This window comes from Bos taurus, chromosome 1 (assembly GCF_002263795.3).
Source record: "Bos taurus isolate L1 Dominette 01449 registration number 42190680 breed Hereford chromosome 1, ARS-UCD2.0, whole genome shotgun sequence".
Lineage (NCBI taxonomy): Eukaryota > Metazoa > Chordata > Mammalia > Artiodactyla > Bovidae > Bos > Bos taurus.
The window spans coordinates 114484886-114506275 of NC_037328.1; positions in this window are offsets into that span (position 1 = coordinate 114484886).

Sequence of the window (21390 nt, forward strand, 5' to 3'; positions counted from 1 at the left end):
GCCACCACCGACCCACGCCTCTGCCAGAGACTCCTGGACACTCACAGGCAAGCCTTGGTCAGTCTCTTGTGGGGTCACTGCTCCTTTCTCCTGGGTCCTGGTGTATACAAGGTTCTGTTTGTGCCCTCTAAGAGTCTGTGTCCCCAGTCCTGTGTAAGTTCTGGTGGCTGTATAGTGGGGTTAATGGTGACCTCCTCCAAGAGGTCTTCCCTGGTGGCTCAGACGGTAAAGCATCTGCCTACAATAAGGGAGACCCAGGTTCGATCCCTGGGTTGGGAAGATCCCCTGGAGAAGGAAACGGCAACCCACTCCAGTACCCTTGCCTGGAAAATCCCATGGACGGAGGAGCCTGGTAGGCTACAGTCCATGGGGTCACAAAGAGTCCAACACGACTGAGCGACTTCACTTTCCTCCAAGAGGGCTTATGTCTTACCCAGGTCTACTACACCCAGAGCCCCTGCCCTGCAGCAGTCCACTGTTGACCCATACGTCCTCAGGAGACACTCAAATACAGTTCTGTCTCAGTCTCTGTGGGGTCTCTGTGTCTTGGTGTGCACAAGGTATGTTTGAGCCCTCTGAGCATCTCTGGCAGGTATGGGGTCTGATTCTAAATGCGATTTCACATGACTGGCAGGACTACCTGTTGCAAAAAACATGTTTTAGGTGGCAAATCATTGAACTTGTGATAAATCAATATAAGACCAGGCTAAAGTTTGCTTTTCCATTATTGCTGAAGAAAGACAGTCCCTGAAAATGAATGTAAACTCCTTGAGTGTAGGAACACTCTTTTTATCCCAGTAGCAAGCACACATTAGATACTCAATAAAAATTGGTTGAAATGATAGTATCTGTTCATATAAATAATGTAATGTAATAAATCCCAAAATAATTTTGGAAAGACTACTTGCCTACTTAACTTAGAGAAAAACTTGTAATCAGGTCATTTTATTCATTTAATAATTATTTAATCCACTACTATATTCCCTTGTGGCTCAGCTGGTAAAGCATCCACCTGCAATGTGGGACACCTGGGTTCAATCCCTGAGTTGGGAAGATCCCCTAGAGAAGAGAAAGGCTATCCACTCCAGTGTTCTGACCTGGAGAATTCCATGGACTGTATAGTCCACGGGGTCACAAAAGAGTTGGACAGGACTGAGCGACTTTCACTTTCACACAAGTTGCGGGGCTTCACAGCTGGCACAGTGGTAAAGAATCTTCCTGAGAATGCAGGGGATGAGAGTTTGATCCCTGGGTTGGGAAGATCCTGTTTACATACACACACACACACACACACACACACACACACACATACACACACACACGCCCAAGCTCTCGTTTACACACACAGACACACACCCCACAAAGCTCCCTTATCTGTGTGTCTTAAGGCCCCATAAGAACACCCAGAAGGCAAACAGTGTTTTACCCTGTCTTCCTTAGTAGATAGAAACAGCCTACCTGACCCAGGAATAGAACTAGGGTTTCCTACATTGCAGGCAGATTCTTTACCAGCTGAGTAGAAACAATAGTCCATTTAAATTAAAAAGTATCTGATTCAGACTTTTATTTACATAAACAGGCCCTTCTGTTAGTCCCAAATAGCCTTATTTTGTTACTCCTGACCTCTGGTAACTTCAATATAATTTCCCTAATGCCTAACACCTGACTCAGAATTCTAACTTTGTAATAAGTATCTGTTGACTAAATCTCAGGAATTAGTTGACTTAATGATTAAAGTGAGGACTTTAAATTGTGTATTTAAAAGTTTTCTGCATCATGGTGAATCTATCATTTTTCACTGTACCAAACTCTTTCTTCAGTCTTCTTGTAAAGGTACCAGTACTATTTTGCTTTAGAGATCCACCCCTCAGTCACTGGATACAGTTCTGGAAGGCTCCTGAAAGTTACATTCCCTCTCCGGGCCAAGATATGGGAACAGGACCATGCTAGGCAAAGCCTATACTTTTAAAATATAATTTGAAATTTGAATAAAGTGACATAGGAATTGAAGACCAAAGGTACTTCCTACTCTATCTACTTTAATTCTTATCTTTTCTTAACACTGTTTTCAGATTTATTTTTGACTTCTGCTGCTGCTGCTGCTAAGTCACTTCAGTCGTGTCTGACTCTGTGCAACCCCATAGATGGCAGCCCACCAGGCTCCTCCGTCCCTGGGGTTCTCCAGGCAAGAACACTGGAGTGGGTTGCCATTTCCTTCTCCAATGCATGAAAGTGAAAAGTGAAAGTGAAGTCGTTCAGTTGTGCCTGACCCTCAGCGACCCCATGGACCGCAGCCTTCCAGGCTCCTGCGTCCATGGGATTTTCCAGGCAAGAGTACTGGAGTGGGGTGCCATTGCCTTCTCCGTTTGACTTATGCTGCTGCTGCTGCTGCTGCTGCTGCGTCACTTCAGTTGTGTCTGACTCTGTGCGACCCCATAGACGGTAGCCCACCAGGCTCCCCCGTCCCAGGGATTCTCCAGGCAAGAACACTGGAGTGGGTTGCCATTTCCTTTTCCGATGCATGAAAGTGAGAAGCGAAAGTGAAATCGCTCAGTCGTGTCCAAGTCTTAGCGACTCCATGGACTGCAGCCCACCAGGCTCCTCCATCCATGGGATTTTCCAGGCAAGAGTACTGGAGTGGGGTGCCATTGAGCTACTTGCAAATTGCAATAAATTTTAACACATTCAGAATTAGATTCTGTTGCCTGTAATCAAAGGATTGTAGTCACACATAGTTCTAAAATTCTATGAAACTTAGGAGTAAGAGGCGAAGAGGTTGTGCTGTGCTTAGTCGCTCAGTCATGTCTGACTCTTTGCGACCCCATGGATTGTAGCCCACCAGGCTCCTCTATGGGGATTATCCAGGCCAGAATACTGGAGTGGGTTGCCATTTCCTCCTCCAAGGGATCTTCCCCATCTAGAGATCAAAGCAGAGTCTCCTACACTGCAGGCAGATTCTTTACTGTCTGAGCCACAAGGGAAGCCATCTATTCTGGAGTGGGTTGCTGTTTCCTTCCCCAAGGGAATCTTCCCAACCCAGGGATCAAAAGTAGGTTTCCCACATTGCAGCCAGATTCTTTACCATCTGAGCCGCCAGGGAAGCCCAAGAATACTGGAGTAGGTAGCCTATCCCTTCTCCAGGGGATCTTCCCAACCCAGGAAGAAGGAAAAAAAAAAAAGACACTGAGTGGAGAGGCATATTAAATAGGAAACCAAAAGATAAGTTTTGCCAAACAAATCTTTTCTTTTTTTTTAACCAAAAGATTATATTTTTAATTATTAAGTGTGAACCTGCAATCAGTGGCTTTCAAATTTGGTGAGCATAATTATCACTAGGGACTCTTGTTTAAATGTAGATCTCTAGGCCTTGCATCCAGAGGTTCTGATTCTGCTGATCGATGAGGGGCCTGGGGATATGCATAACTACAAGCTTCTCAGATGATTCTTGGATCATGCTTTGAAACCTGCTCAGTTTTGCTAAACAATCCCAAACTTCTAGTTCTAGCTTTGTGAGAGATAATGGTGACCTATTCAGTGGATTGCAAGTAGATTGTATGTATAATAAAACAAATGCTCATTTCAATTTTTGTTTTGCTGAGTAAGAGTCATGAAATTATGAGGGAGAAATTAGAAAACTAAAACTATTATCTTTTCTTTATAGTCCAATTTTTGTAATTTAGAGAAGACCATTTTTCATATGGGTATTATTTTATTTCCTACTGATCTTTTATATACACACTTGTATTCATTCAAAATACCACCATCTACATGACAAGAAAAGCTTTATTATAAAGGGTGAAAACACATTATTACAGAGAATTCCTTAAAGTGGAGGTGGGGAAGTGCCAAGATATTAATATGCTACTAACCAATGCTATGGAGAAGGCAATGGCACCCCACTCCAGTACTCTTGCCTGGAAAATCCCATGGATGGAGGAGCCTGGTGGGCTGCAGTCCATGGAGTCGCTAAGACTTGGACACGACTGAGCAACTTCACTTTCACTTCTCACTTTCATGCATTGGAGAAGGAAATGGCAACCCACTCCAGTGTTCTTGCCTGGAGAATCCCAGGGACGGGGGAGCCTGGTGAGCTGCCGTCTATGGGGTCACAGAGTCGGACACGACTGAAGCGACTTAGCAGCAGCAGCAGCAACCAATGCTACAATTGAAGTTATCAGGCCAATATAGGTATATTCTGTGTAGTTTCCATTGATTTATTTGAAAAATTGAGTTTATTTTTTTTTTAAGTCAATGTAACAGGGGAAGAAAAACAATTGATTCCATATGGTCCTACCTTACCATACTTACACAATAAAGAATTCCAAATACTTTTCAAGAAATATGGTTACTGCTTCTGTATAAGACTTAAAAAAAAAAAAACCCTCTCATTCATTTATTTACTTATTTATGCCTGTGCTGGGTCTTCACTGCTGCACAGGCTTTCCTTGAGTTGTGGCGAGTGGGGGCTACTCAGTAGCTGTGGTGCACGGCCTTCTCACTGTGGTGGCTTCTCCTGCTGCTGAGCAAAGGCTTTAGAGCATGTGGCTTCAGTAGTTGCAGTACGCGGGCTCAGTAGTTGTAGTTCCTAGGCTCTAGAAAACGGGCTCAACTGCTGGCACAATGGCTTAGTTGCTCCAAGGTATGTGAGATCTTCCCGGACCAGGGATCGAACCTGTGTCTCCTACATTGGCAGGTGGATTCTTTACCACTGAGCCACCAGGAAAGCCCCTATATAAAATCTTTACATAAAAAGTATAAGACAGATATGTTACAGGAAATAACCAAGGCCTGTCTGTGTTTATATGCAATATCTATTTTTGGTTAAACTGCTATTTTACTTAACTATGTTTATAATATTTTATGATACTTTATTTGTAATAATTACTCAGTTATATCATAGATACCATATAAAACTTTCATCCTGGAAACAAAGAACAGCATTTTTAAATTCCTTTTAAACTTTAAACTCAATTCAACATGATTCAAATATTGTTTACTGAAAACTTATAAGATGCTCTTTACTCCACTAAACACTGGGGGGAAAAAATCTCTAAAGTGAAAGATTTTATGATACAAGTCTAAAAATCAAGAGATTCAAAAGTAGATTTTAAAAAAAACAAACAGAAGCTAGCTAAAGGCATAATAAAGATGACAATGAGGTCATGGTTGTAGAATACGGAACCCAACACACAGTCCTCAAGGAAGTCCATGTGATAATACTAAAGTTAACAGAAGACCTCTGTTCTCTGTCCTACTTTCTGCACATGACACTCACAAGGTTTAAATATGGAGGAAAATGTGCAGTAAAAACTAGTGTCTGAGCACTGAATTCATATTCAGGAATTAGTCATGGATTTGGAGAAGCTCTTTTCATTATTTATATACCAATCATAGAATCAAAGAAATAATAAACACAGAACTTTTATTAGAACTTCAAGCTTAAAAAGTTGTTTTACTCTAAGCTGCTGGAACATGTGACAACCACAATAGACCATGTAGACTGTGACTTTCACGAACAATTTACCAAACATCCCCTTTCTGCAGCACAGAAAGGACTAGGTTAAAGGGGAGTTATTTCTCTTGTAACCCTTCTTTGCAGTATTTTGCATTGGTCTTTGGCTTTTCCTTCCTGGTAATCTTCATTTACCTGATAATCCTTACTTTTGACGATAGTTCTCAGACTATGGAGAGCGGGGGAAAGTTCAGTTGCTTCCATCATTCCTGCACCAGGAATAATGGGGATTTTTAATTCAATTCACCATGACTCAACAATTGTTTATTGGATATCTACGGGATGCTCAGTACTTCCTTAGACACTAGAAAGGATGCAAAAGATGTATTGCTGGATTCCTGCCCCCAGGACATGGAAATCCTGTTGAATGGTAGATAGATAAGAACCAGCTAGAGTACTATGAGATGACAGGTGAAGCTTTGGGAATGAGGGTGTTGACGGTGGCAGTGCCCCATAGCAAGGAGCTGTCTTGTGTTATTAGATTTGTTTTTTTTTTTTCCTTAAGGAATATTTGCATACTATGTCTCTTGGCTTACACATGCTTTTAATACTCAAGAGAATTATAGTAGGAACATTCTTACAAAAACCAGGAAGGACGGTATTCAGCCGAGTAGAAATGTGCAAATTATGAGTAGACGGTTGCTTCTCTCGGTGCTAGAGGGCTGGATTACATAAAGCAGATGTGGATAATAAAGGAAAGGAATTCTATATCTGCTGGAATGTACATCTGGATGATTCTCCTGTCAAAAAGAAAAGAAAGTGATCTTCAAATTCCGTTAACCCTGAAGCAAATTTAAATGAAAAGAATACATGGGTTGGCCACTTTGAAATCTTGCCCAACCAGAGTCAAACACAAAATTATCAGAAATGAGTAGTAAACTGAGAAATGAACTTTGAAAGAGAAGCAAAAAATGGAATTGAGCTCCAGGGAAATAATTTTCCCCCCAGCTTGGAGCTAGGGCAGCCTTAAAGGTCTTCTGGACATGGTCTATTTTTTGCAAGGATTACAACATTGTCATCTCTGTTCCCACTGTTAAAAGTGATTGGCTAACTAGAGGTAAAAATCAGTTTAGTACTACCACAAAAATGATCGGTTTTTATTTGGCTGGCTGGGTCTTAGTTGCGGCACACAATATCTTTGTTGTGGTATGCGAACTCTTAGTTGTGGCATGTGGGATCTAATTCTCCGAGCAGGGACTGAACCTGGGTTCTCTGAATTGTGAGTGTGGAGCCTTAGCCACTACACCATTCGGGAAGTCCAAATGATAAGTTTTATGCATTGATTTTATTCATGGTTGTGTGAGAGCCATATGGCTCCAGTATAAAATGCTACAGGGCTTGGCATAGTTTTTCTTGGTGAACAGGCAATTGGAGATGGAAAACAGTTCACTTAGAGCCCGTGGAGCACCTTAAACTGTTTCAAAAGCAATAACGTAGACTATGCGTTAGCAAGCAGAAAGGCTGTGGAGAGTTACTATATAAAAAGAGATGATAAACATGAGAAGACTAATTAGTAATCAAGATAACAAAATACTGTTTTTCTAAACAATGTCAGGTATTGGACCTTCCTAGAAGATGAGTTGTAACAAGCTGATGAGCCAGGAGAACTGGTTAGAATAATGTTGGCGCAAGTCTGTAGAGTAAAATGCTTCATTCTGTTTCATACCATTTCCTTTTTTTTTGACTCCTTTATGCAGTGTAAATAATATTGTTCTCAGAGAGTACAGATTCTTTGGCAAGCCTTTACTAAGTGATTCAAAGCCACCTACTTTTTGAGCACCCACCTTGTTCAAAGTGCCATTCCAGTCTTGAGGCTACAGCAGGATAAATATATTCTACCCAGAGTTCTGTGTGGGCTTTCCAGTGAAGACTGAAATCTAGGTGGTCCTATTGCCTACACTTCCAAAAAATATGAAAGTCCCACCCAGGATCTCAGCACCATACTTCTCTACCCTCCATCTTAAAATTACAGCCTCTGCACGTTTGTACACATGTATAGGAGCCTCCACTGCTTATCACCACCATGCTTTGATTCCTTGTTAGGTACCACGGAAAGCCCCTTTTACAGCTATTGAATACAAAAAAGATACAGTGTTAGGCTAGAGAACTCTTGCCCAAGTGACTTCAATCCAGTCATATCCCACTCTTTGCGACTCCATGGACTGCAGCACACCAGGCTGCCCTATCCATTACCAACTCCTGGAGCTTACTCAAACTCATATCCACTGAGTTGGTGATGCCATCCAACCATCTCATCATCTTTCATCCCCTTCTCCCTCCAGCCTTCAATCTTTCCCAGCATCAGGGTCTTTTCAAATGAGTCAGTTCTTCTCATCAGGTGATCAAAGTATTGGAGCTTCAGCTTCAGCATCAGTCCTTCCAATGAATATTCAGGATTGATCTCCTTTAGGATGGACTGGTTGAATCTCTTTGTTGTCCAAGGGACTCTTGAGAGTCTTCTCCAACACCACAGTTCAAAAGCAGAAATTCTTTGGCACTCAGTTTTCTTTATAGTCCAACTCTCACATCCATACATGACTACTGGAAAAATCATAGCTTTGACTAGACAGACCTTAGTTGGCAAAGTAACGTCTCTGCTTTTTAATATGCTATCTAGATGTGTATAGCTTTTCTTCCAAGGAGCAAGTGTCTTTTAATTTCCTGACTGCAGTCACCATCAGCAGTGATTTTGGAGCTCCCAAAATTAAGTCTGTCACTGTTTCCATTATTTCCCCCTCAATTTGCCATGAAGTGATGGGACCAGATGCCTTATCTTTCCCTTTCATCAAGAGGCTCTTTGGTTCTTTGCTTTCTGCCATAAGGGTGGTGTCATCTGCATATCTGAGGTTATTGATATTTCTCCCAGCAATTTTTATTCTAGCTTGTGCTTCATCCAGTCCAGCATTTCTCATGATATATTCTGCATAAAAGATAAATAAGCAAGGTGACAATATACAGCCTTGACATACTCCTTTTCCTATTTGGAAACAGTCTGTTGTTGCATGTCCAGTTCTAACTGTTGCTTCTTGACCTGCATACAGATTTCTCACGAGTCAGGACAGGTGGTCTGGTATTCCCATCTCTTAAAGAATTTTCCACAGTTTGCTGTCATCCACACAGTCAAAGGCTATGGCATAGTCAGTAAAGCAGAAGTAGATGTTTTTCTGGAACACTCTTGCTTTTTTGATGATCCAATGGATGTTAGCAATTTGATCTCTGGTTCCTCTGCCTTTTCTAAAACCACCTTGAACATCTGGAAGTTCACAGTTCACGTATTGTTGAAGCCTGGCTTGGAGAATTTTGAGCATTACTTTACTAGTGTGTGAGATGAGTGCAATTGTGCGGTAGTGTGAACATTCTTTGGCATTGCCTTTCTTTGGGATTGGAATGAAAACTGACCTTTTCCAGTCCTGTGGCCACTGCTGAGGTTTCTAAATTTGCTGACATATTGAGCGGAACACTTTCATAGCGTCATCTTTTAGGACTTGAAATACTCAACTGGAATTCCATCACCTCCACTAGCTTTGTTCATTGTGATGTTTCCTAAGGCCCACTTGACTTCACATTCCAGGATGTCTTGCTCTAGGTAGTGATCACATCATCATGATTATCTGGGTCATGAAGATCTTTTTTTTATAGTTCTTCTGTGTATTCTTGCCACCTCTTCTTAATATCTTCTGCTTCTGTTAGGTCCATACCATTTCTGTCCTTTATTATGCCTATCTTTGCAAACATGCCTTTGCAAAGTGGCTTCAGGAAAATCAAATCATCTCTTCCACAACCGCCCCCCCCCCAATTAAATTCCCGTATCAAACTAAAAGGTATCAAAAATGGTGGCAATATTTCAGCTAATGTTAAGAAAAATTATCACACAACAATCAGACGTTTTCATAACAAGCTGCCCTCATTCCTAAGTAAATTTGATATGAACAATGCTGGATAGACAGAATAGATGAAGCAACAAAGTCATTTTACATAACAAGGTTTCCCAAAGCTTGTCATACCATGGCACACAGATAATCACAATATTTTAATGGTATGCTGGGGTAAAGGGACACTTTTAATGATGAATTGCCTGGAAGCTCTTATGCCTCAGGCCCATCCGAGACCAATATCTTGGCATACCTGTTAATTCATTCACACTCATTTGCGAAGCTCTGATCTAAGAATTTGATTGTGAAGTATTTAATTCATACCCTAGAAACAACTGAGGTGTTTTATCTAACCCTCCCCCACTCAACACTTTCAATGAGAAAAGGATATGTCATTGGATGACACAATTTGAGGTGGCTGTTGGGATAAGTCTTTTTTTTAATTTTTATTTTTTGAAGATGTAATTACACTGTAAATTTTCAAGTGAGATCGTCAGAAAAATCATTGAGAAATTCTTAAGCAAGAGTTTACCTGCTCAACCTTTTTGTTTTAAAAACAAAAAAAAGCAAGGCACAGAGGTCACACACATAAAAACACACACATGAGTGTTTTTATGGAGGGAAGTTATGAAACTAGATGAAGGTAAGATTTCTTCGCTTTCAGTCTCAGGCACTTTGCACCACATTAGTGGTTTCCGACTGGCAGCATCAGCATCATGTGAGAACTTGTTCGAAATGCTACTTCTCAGGCACCACCCCAGACCGAATGAACTGGAAACTCTAGGGGTGACACCCTATAAGCTGTATTTAACAAACTCTCCAAATGGTCCTGATGCACATTAAGGTTTGAGAACCATTGCACCCCCATGGAGCTCTGTCACTGAAGGCTGGAGAGGCTGATTTTGGAGTAAGTCTGGCCCTATGCAATCAGAAGCTAACCACCAAGCTGGACCATTAGTGGGAGGAATGAGGCCTCACTCTGACAGTGCAGATGGGCTTTTGGGTTAAATAGTAGAAGAAGCAGATGGTTAGTAGTATAAGGGAAATTCCAAATTCAGGATCTAAGTGGGCACTCCAATTCTCTAAGTATGACTGGGTCTTTTATGGCCTAGGCCTTACTTCCATCTTAACTTCAATAAAAGTTTCAACTCCGTGAATTTGGAAACTTTAAGGGTATATTTAAAAGTTTATAATGAAAACCAGTAGCAGGAAAAAAATGTCACTTTTCAAAATTGACCTTTGTTGCTTCCTGTATTAAACATAATTATTTTAGAAATTAAAAATCTCTCTAAATGTACTTTATATAACATGTGGAAGATTAAGGGGAAGAGAGGGAAAAAAAATCTTGAGATATGTAAGTCTGAATCTGCCTATTTTATATTATTACTGTTAAATTCCTTTGCTCTGAAAACCACTCAAGTTTCTTTTCCATGTGACTCACTAGCAAATTTCTGTTCCTTAGATGTGGGTCCTGCATTGTGTGGATCAAGGATATCAAATAACCAAAATATGAAAAATAAAATAAGCACAGCTTATATTTTAGTCTAAGAATAAGGAACTAAACAAGTAGAAAATCCCCTTTCATGATTGAGAAACTCATGTTAAGCTTAGCAATATTAGTAGTATTAAAGTACTTTTATGTTATGTCCTCAGTATATCCATGAATAATAAAAGCTACAACCAACACTGTTGCCATTAGTTAAATGTGGCTCATACAAAGATCTGGTAAACTCTTCTAAAGGCTATACTATGTTTCACTCATTTCCTTTTCTCCCCCTCTATCCTTTTTAAAGAAGTGGACTCATATTTTTGGATTGTGATGGTGTGTGAATGCGTGCTCAGCCTTCCAGGCTTCTCTGTCCATGGAATTTTCCAGGCAAGAATACTGGAATGGGTTTCTAAGCCCTTCTCCAGGAGATCTTCCCGGCCCAGGTATAGAACCTCAGTCTCCAGCATCTCCTGCATTGGCAGGCAAATTCTTTACCGCTAAGCCACCTGGGAAGCCCTGAAGCCGTAAGATAATTATCACGATTATATATTCAATTTTTTGTCAAATAGTCTTCCATTTGCTACTCATAACTAAGCCATTTCTGTATCAGAGATTGTAGGTACAAAGAAAGTAAGAATTTTGTTAAGAGATACTGTGAAATAAAATTAAGACCCTATAGTAAAAAGTTTGTTGTTATTTAAGACTGTTTCTTCTGGTCTTTGTGTCTTTCCTTTGCAAAGTGTACTTTATTTTTAGGTGTGCAGGTATAATTAGAACTCAGTGTCTTAAACTTCCAAAATTGTAAAAAAGAATGCTACTTATGTACTTAAGTCTTCAGCGCTAACATGATAATACGGAGCTCAAATCTCTTACAAAGCTTGCCTAAACACAAAACCATGACGCTTCAGGCATCTACCAGGGTGGTACTGGTGTGTTTGGTAAGATAGTTCTGAAGACTTTTTTTTTTTTAACACAAGCAGTCTTTCAAATGTACCAGCAAACTCCACATCTGTAAAATTTTTCATGAAAAGTAGAAAATGTCATGAAGTATACTGAAAAGTAATCTGTGCTGATATAAGAAAGGTATTGACTTGTTATTTTCTTCTCTGAAGTATAAAGTTAGAGAGAAATTGAGAAAAGGAGATGTTTGTTTAATACAATAATTACCATTTTGAGAACTGATCCAGCTTTCATGGGTAAAAGAAAAAGTCTAATTGTGTGAACAAAATAAAATGTTGAAAATATTTAATTCTCTATTGCACAGCAGTGAACACTACAGAACTTAATCTCTCTCCTCTAATGAATACTCATTATCAAAGGCTAGGTTTCTGGTTTTCTGAGACACTTACTTAAGGACTAGTAATTTAAACTGACTGCTACAACTGAATTGTAACGTCCCTACCAAATGCCTAGAATCAAGTTCTGTGGTTATGACCAGACAGTGTTAAAGAAAATTACATTTCAATAATTCCTCTTCCATCACAATATCTTTCCAAGTCTCTGATACAAAGCTACTCCTAAATACACTTTTTGAGAACAATCAGACTGTTTTCCTCGTGGTCTGCAGACCCCTTCACTTATATCATTCTGTTATTCTTCATTTTTATCATTATCCTTCCTCTTCCTCAGTATTTCTGCAGGCACTCTGAAAAATTATCAAATACCTAATTAATGATTCTAAAGATCTTTATCTCATTCTATTATCTCAAGGAAAACTGGAAAAGAAAGGGGAGTTCATATCTGTGGTGAATCTATTGTGTCAAATACAGAGAAGTGGAGTTTTTACATATAGTCCTTGTGAATGCTATAATCCTAAGAGGTAGCTGTTATGGCACCCCTTTTGCAGAGGAGGAAACTGAGGTCCACAGAGACTTAGTAATACATATGGGGACAAAATGGTATTTCAACCTAGTTGTGAGTAACTCTGTATCTCATGTTCTTTGGTAACCTAAGTAAAATATTGCCCATGGAAATTTTACTAAGGTTAATTATAATTGTTTGCTGTATTTGCTCAGTTGTTCAGTTGTGTCTGACTCTTTGCAGCCCCATGGACTAGCCTGCCAGGCTCCTCTATCCACGGGATTTCCCAGGCAACAATATTGGAGTGAGTTGCCATTTCCTCCTCCAGGAGATCTATGCAACCCAGGGATCAAACGCAGATTCCCATGTCTCCTGCATTGGCAGGTGGATTCTTTACCACTGTGCGGCCTGGGAAACCCAATTATAATTATAACTATAACTTTATATAAAAATATCTTTAATGACTAATATTTTCAAAGCACTATTGCATATATCATCCTGTTTTAAGGCAGCTGGTAGAATGGGTGACCTGGGGGGCTTGAGGAACAGCAATAACATACATAAAGTATAATATCCAATGTAAGACAAGTGCTTAGTAGCTATTATTATTATTATTACTACTACTGATCCTTCTAGCAGGCTCATACTTAGAAGTTAGGTAATCCCAGAGCCAGAGTCGGACAAGACGGAAGCGACTTAGCAGCAGCAGCAGCAGCAGTACAGCTGTTATCATGCCCTCTTGATCGGCTTTTCCTACAAAGATGAAGCCTATTCACATTATTTTCCACAGCAAGAATTACTTTAAAGTTTATTTACAAGACATTTACTTACAAGAATCTCAAAACCCCATGTTCAACTTCAGATTGTATGTAATGAGGCAAGAAGGGAATGGAAGGGAAGTAGGTGTGACACAGGCTTACAGTCTTTCCCAGGCAAGTCAGAATTAGAAATTTTGCATTCCTTCTCCAATATGAGTCTTCTTTCCACTGCACCAAAATGATACCGGAGGATTTTTTTTCTCCTGTCGTCATTCTCTTCTTACAAAAGATAATGAAATGGCAAGCCTTTCCTTCAGTTCCTTGCTTGCACAGGGAGGGAGAGCCCCCTGAAGCGGTGCAGACCATGTTTGTTTACTGCAGCGAGAGTCGTTATCATGACGCAGAGGATGGTTCCGGTTTGACTTCTGCGGCTGCATTCCCGCTCTCCGGATAGTAGGCAGAGAACTGCAAGAAAAGTGCTTGGTATCAGTGACTCACAGCAAGACAGGAAATCTCAAGAGGATCCACCCTTCCTTCCTGCCCTCCAGACCAGCTGAGTTGCAGACCACAGGCCACAAGAAGCCTAGAATCTTGGTAAGCAGGGCTGAAGCCCTAGACTGAGTCAGGGCCACTGCAGGGATGAACATGGATGAACTGGATGAACATGTCAAGACTGAACTGTGAGGAAAGCCCACACTCTTCATTCTAGAGAGCACTGTTTCTGTTGAGATTTCTCTCTTCACTTTCGCCCAGTATCTGCCTGGTATATTCTGGCCTATGCATTGTTCTTAAACAATGGGCTTGACGCAGTTAATTGAGTGTGCCTATTTACACCATGACTAAAAAGCATGCAAGAATTGTTATCAATCATAATTACCAAGCAATGTCTTCACAATGCAAAATGGCAGTGTCTCTCTCTCTCCAGCAAAATGTAAATACATCTTCAGTAGTTTTGAACCTAGTGTAGAATTGCTTCAATTAAGTTATATCATGTTTCTCTTCATGAGAGCAGCAAATGATTATAATGATGATAAAGGCTAACAATTATGATGCTAAGAACTGCCCTAAAGTGAAGTTGCTCAGTCGTGTCCAACTCTTTGTGACCCCATGGACTATGGCCGACTAGGCTCCACTGTCCATGGAGTTTACCAGGTAAGAGTACTGGAGTGGGTTGCCATTTCCTTCTCCAGGGGATCTTTCAGACCCAGGGATCGAACCTGGGTATCCTGCATTGCAGGCAGATGGTTTACCATCTAAGCCACCAGGGAAGCCAGGTAAGAACTGCCCTAAGCACTTTATATATTTTAAGTCACTTAAGTCTTACAAACGGGCTTCTCTGGTGGCTCAGTGGTGAAGAATCCATCTGCCAATGAAGGAGACATGAGGACTCGAGTTCGATCCCTGGGTTGGGAAGATACCTTGGAGAAGAAATGACAATCCATTCCAATATTCTTGTGCCTGGGAAATCCCATGGACAAAGGAGCCTGGTGGGCTATAGCCCACAGGGTTGCAAAGAGTCAGATGACTTAGCCACTAAAAACAAACAAACAAAAAACAACAAAGTCTTACAAATACTCTTTGAGATAAGCATTATTACTGTTCCCCCTTGACAGATAAGGAAGTTATCAAAGTAAATGAAAGCCTTTTCACTGTCTCCCCAAATTGTTTTTAAACCTCATAAACAATAAAGCTCAAACAAACAAACAAAAAATACACATGAAGCTGCTGCTTACTGTGATTTAAGAGTCAAATGAATAAATGACACAAAATGGTTTTATACACATTTCTCACATCTGGCCAAGTTCAGTAGTACATTTCCAATTCAAGTCAAAACTCTGAAAGGAATCACTGCAACAGACCAAATTTGTCAGTATCTTCTGTCAAGGCCCTTTCCCTCTCTTCCTGCCGGGCAGCAATGTCAGAAAGTGAGAGATGTCTGCATTCCTGTGAGTTATTAAATATAACCTTTCAGTTCTCACCTCCGTTCATTTTCTTGCTCTTTCCAAGCTCAACTCACACCCTGTGTTCCAGCCATGCCAAAATACTTTCAGTGCGCTTGGTCCTTGTCATGTGTCTTTGAATAAGGTGTTATTTTCTCTGAAAAGTCATCTCCCCCTCTATTCCATCCAGAGAGTTCCTGCAGCATTCAGAATTCTATCCATCTGTTCATACACTCAAACATATGTATTTCTCTATTACTTATTTTTGGCTGTGCTGCGTCTTCACTGTTGCATGGGCTTTTCTCTAGTTGCGGCAAGCAGAATAGAGTTGCTATTCTCTAGTTGCAGTGCCTGGGCTTCTCACTGCAGTGGCTTCTCTTGTTGTGAAGCACAAACTCTAGAGCAGGCAGGCTTCAGTAGCTGCAACACATAGGCTCAGTAGTTGTGGCTCCCAGGCTGTAGAGAACAGGTTCAAAAGTTGTGGTGCCTGGGCTTAGTTGCTCTGCAGCACGTGGGATCTTCCCAGATCAGGGATGGAACCTGTGTCTCTCCTGCATTGGCAGGTGGATTCTTTACCACCACCAGAGAAGCCCCTCAGAGAGTATTTGAAAGTGAAAAAGTTCCTCAGTCATGTCTGACTCTTTGTGACTCCATGGACTATATAGTCCATGAAATTCTCCAGGCCAGAATACTGGAGTGGGTAGCCATTCCCTTCTCCAGGGGAATCTCCCCAAACCAGGGATCTACTCAGGTCTCCTGCATTACAGGCAGATTCTTTACCAGCTGAGCCACAAATTGAACATTTATTATGAGGCAGATAGGAGGTGGGAGAGGGAACAAGGTCACTGTTTTGATGAAATTTTCATTTTACTGCAGACAGACAAAGTTAAGAAAGACAAAAGGATGGATGAAGTAGGGAAGGAAGGAAGGAAAAGGAGGAGGGAGGTAAAGAAGAAAAGAAAGAGGAGCAGGCAGTACTAACTCATTATGGTTAGTGTTAGATGGGTCACACGACACTGAGTGACATTGAGTGTCAGGAATCTGATCACTTCCACTGAGCTGTGAATGACAAGAGGGAACCAGTCATGTAGAGCCCACTAATTCAAAGGCTCTAAGCTAGAGAGCAAGCCTGATTCTCAAGAACTGAAAGGAGCCAACATGGCTGAGGCGCTGCCAGAGGGCAAGGCAGCTGCCAGACCCCACTGACTTTGTAAGGCCTGTAAGAAGTTTAAATTGAAAATCTGAAGCCAAGGATTGATAGAATCTAATATATTTTAATAAATTCCTCTGGCTATTGAGTGCACCACTGGGCTTTAGGGAGTCAGGTATAAGAGCAGGCAGATCAGTTAGGATACAGGTACAAGAGGCATCAAGGCGATTCTTTTTTTCTGTGCTCACACATTTTGCAAAGACTCGATATTAATATTACACATTCTTTAAAAACAGATATAAATTTTTTCCTCTTTTACTAGATAATCAGATCTTTGAAATCAGGAATGAATCATCATTCCACAATAAACATTCCCTGGCATAAATAAAGTAATGGAAGAATGAATGAATAAAATAAGGCCCCTGCCCTCAGAAAGCTTCAAGTCTCTGACACAGACATCCATTCAAGCAACCAGAGTGCAGAGCAGATCATTCACATTGTGAGAGAGATAAAAAGCATTATATGTGAGGACAGGGGAAGGAGAAAGCGGATTATCCAATTGACTGTGTGATACTACATCAGAACATCAGGGTCTGTTGTTCCTTTTTTTTTTTTTTTAAACACAGTGGGATGTTAAAACAAAGTGGCAGGAGCCTGAGAGAGAAACAATTGGGTCTATTTCCCCTTCTAGCACCACGGGTTTAGATAAGAGCTGTATTTAGACTCGGAATTCTGGGTCAACATGCAACTCAATAAATCTGTTGAGAAATGATTTCTCTCTGCTAGACTATTTAAACAAAAAGTAAACAAGAGTGTCAGATTACTTTTGGATTGTTCAAATCACAGCAAAACCCTGACATTTAGGTGAAGTGTTCACGTTCTAAATGTTCTTCTTGGAATTATACAATGATCAGCCATGAAGAAGAGTCAAGTATGTTTCTAGTGTATTCCTTTCCTCCATTTTAAAAAACTTTTTAAAGCCATTATTTAAAAAAAAATTTTGGCCATGCCATGTGGCATTTGGGATCTTAGCTTCCCAACCAGCAATCAAACCTCTGCCCCTATACTGGAAGCCCAGCATTTTAACCACTGGATGGCCAGGTAAGTTCCCCCTTCTGTCTTTTTTGTAGTTTACTCTCCCCAGGGGGCTCCTTTATCTCCACCAAAGCATTCAGAGCCCTCAAGTTGCACAACTACATGCCCTTTCCCTTTCACCCCTTTCCCTTTCTGTTTTACTCCTTCTCAGTCTACGTCAACTATCCATCTATCTATTTATCATCAGTTAGTTTTTGCCTCCTAACAAAACACCACAGAATTTGACTTAAACCATTTATAATGTCTCACAATCCAGTATTCTGGCCTGGAGAATTCTGTGGACAGAGGAGCCTGGCAGGCTACAGTCCATGGAGTCACAAAGAGTTGGACAGGACTGAGTGACTTTCACTTCACTTCAATTCTGTGAGTGATCTGTCTAGCTCTTCTGCATTAGGCCAGCTCATCTGGGGCTGAATGCTCTAAAATAGCTCCCTCTCATGTCTGGGGCAACAGCCAGATCACCTGGGATGCTTAAGGCCCTTCTTCATGTGGTCTCTCATCTTCAAGAACGTCTGTCCACATGATGACAAAAAGGTCTCAGTGACAAGAGAAGGAGATCCAACCAGTCCATTCTAAAGGAGATCAGTCCTGGGTGTTCATTAGAAGGACTCATGGTAAAGCTGAAACTCCAATACTTTGGCCACCTCATGCAAAGAACTGACTCATTGGAAAAGACCCTGATGCTGGGAGGAATTGGGGGCAGGAGGAGAAGGGGACGACAGAGGATGAAATGGTTGGATGGCAACACCGACTCAATGGATGTGGGTTTGGGTGGACTTCAGGAATTGGTGATGGACAGGGAGGTCTGGCGTGCTGCAATTCATGGGGTCACAAAGAGTCGGACAGTACTGAGCAACTGAAATGAACTGAATAAGAGAAGGAAAACCTATTTGAAACACTTCTAAAGCCCCTGTACCACATTTTCTAATGTCCCATTAGCCAAAGAAATTTAGCTGTTCAAGCCCAGATTCAAAGAATAGAGAAATAAACTCAACTTTTTGATGTGAGTCACAGCAAAAATTCCATTGTAAAGGGATATACATATGGGGATATATAAGTAACTTGTGAGCACGTTGTGATCCATCACACTATCATTTTGGAGAAATACCTTAAATTTAATTCACACTGCAGCAATACTGAGAACTTCCAGGTGTACAAGCTGGGTTAAGAAAAGGCAGAGGAACCAGAGATCAAATTGCCAACATTGACTGGATCATAGAGAAAGCAAATCATGCTTGACAAATGGAAAGGAGTGTGTATCAATGACCTGACTTTACCAAATACCTCATACATAACTGCTCAATAATTTGCTCAATAAATACTGGCTGAACTAGTTAATTTATGTGTACATGAGTGTACGTATATATGTGAGCCTAATAGTGTATCAAGATGGAAGGAGGAATTTGGGCATGTAAAAACTTCAGCTCTCTTCCAAGTACACCACCCCCCAACCCCTGCCCACCATGGGGTCAAGAGACAACAGCCGTGTGCAACTGACATGGGCTTAAAAGCCTGCTGAACACACTACCTGTGTAACCTGTGGCAAAATTAGTAACCTCTCTAAACCTAAATAGGTATAATAATGCCTTTGCTACAGGGTCATTACAAAAATTAAACAGAATGATAAACACAGAATACCTAAACCAACACATGACACATAAGAGATATTTAGTAATTATCAGGGAGCAGAAGCCAAGTCTAGCTTTCCACACAAATGCCATTCTTTACTCCTTCCTTCCCTCAGCCCTAGTTCCACTCTCCCTTGGTGGTCTGCCTTCTTTCACCTGCCTGCCTTTGATCAGCCCAATCAGAGAAATGAGAATGGCAGGAAGTGTGGAAATTCACCTTTCCCTGGTTTAGGTTCTATCAGCAATATGTCATTCCAGCTGTGTCAGTAGCAAGTAATGGGACAGAGTGACCACGGTTCATCTTACCTCTAAAGAAGCCTCTTGCTACTCACTGTCTGCCATTTTTGGTTCTGCAGAAACCTACAGCAGAAAACAACTACCTAGCCCCAGATGTGGCAGCATGATTTATGCATTCGGGAGGTATGGAGAGATTTCACTCAAAGTTTGTAGACAGAACACATGGCTCTCGCTACTTTCCCACCTCACATTTCACTGAAATACCTGTTTAAAAAAGAAATAAATTCATAATAAATCCAAGAATAAGGGAATGAAAGACTTCTATATATTTCTCCAAGATAGGCAGAGGATGGGATCATAGGTTGTCTGGATTCAAATGTCAGCTCTGTCAGTCATAAGCTATATGACTTTGAACAACTCTGTTTCCTTATATAAAATGTGAAAAATCACAGGACCTGTTGCACTGGGTTGTTGGGTGGGTTGGCCAAGTTATATGAAGCACTAGGATACTTCCTGGAACAGAGTTCAATAAAAGTTAGGTTTCATTGTTATAAACAGAAGACAAAGAGTTTACAACTAAGAAATTACAGAGAAGAAAGCTGGAACTTCAAAGCTTAGAACTGGCAAGAATTCCAGGGGAAAGTGAATGAAAAATCAGGGGTATTAGTTTTATGTTTACAAAAAAAGCCTGAGAGTCCATCTTCACCCCATTTTTACTCTCACACCTACCTGCGGGGGTGATGTGTTCCCCAGTTAAACTAAAACTAGAGAAGTCTTCTCTAAAGAAGTTGAATAACTTGTCTGTGAAGGGCTAAGGCTCTTGTTGTGGATGCCTGATACATTAAGTAGTATCTCTATTTTTATTGACTAAATAAATGATTTAACTTTAAAGGATCACAAAATAATACATGAGGGGAAAAAAAGGAATTCACAACCTAGGCACCTTTTTTGAAAGTTCACTATGTCAAAGATAAGAGCCTAAACATTTTTCAGAGAAGAAACAGGTTATCTACAAAGAAATGAGAATCAGCCTGGTGACAATCTCCTCCTCAGCAAAACTGGTTGGCAGAAGATAATGGAAAAATGCGTTAAAAGTTCTGAGTGGAAATTCCTTTGAAATTAGAATTATATACCTATCTAAATTATTTTTCAAGTTCAAAAGACACTTTTAGACATACAAGACCTTAGAAAATTTTCTCTCTCATGCATATTTTATGGAAAAAAATATTGGGGGATGTACTAGAACAAAAAGAAAAAATAATCCAAGAAAAATAAGGTCATGGAAGCCAAGAAACAAGTGAACATGACAGCCAAGGAAAAAACAATCTATGAAAAATAATTAGATAAAAGTTGTTTAGCTGGCTTAGAAAATCATGTTGAAGTATTCCTGAAGGAAATATTAATAATAAACTGGATGATCTTTGACAAGACGATTGCATACTATAATTCTGCCCATAAGAAAAAAAAATTCAGAATTTTCAAACAAACATGATGTATAAAGAAATCACAGTCTAAACATAAAACAGACTAAACTGCGTGGTATTTAATACATTAAAAAAGAGAAATCAATTTGACCTTAATACCTTGAAATATTCTTGAAATATTCTTCAGCTAGTACAGATTAACACAAGGTTATATTTCCTTCTTTATAGGTCTAATCATACTACTTTGTACCTTAAGTAATAATACTCATATTATATAATAGTAAAAGAGTTTTCTACCTAAAAAAAATTTTTTTTGACTCAACCTATTGGCAAAGTGTAGAATAATCAACCATTCAGACCACCTCAAGTGACAGAATCATTGATATTATAAAAAGTTGGAACATGTAAACAGGGCAGAGATGGAAGAAAGTACATGGGGCATTAATTTCCTCATTTTATATGATTGTGACTACAAATTTCTGAAG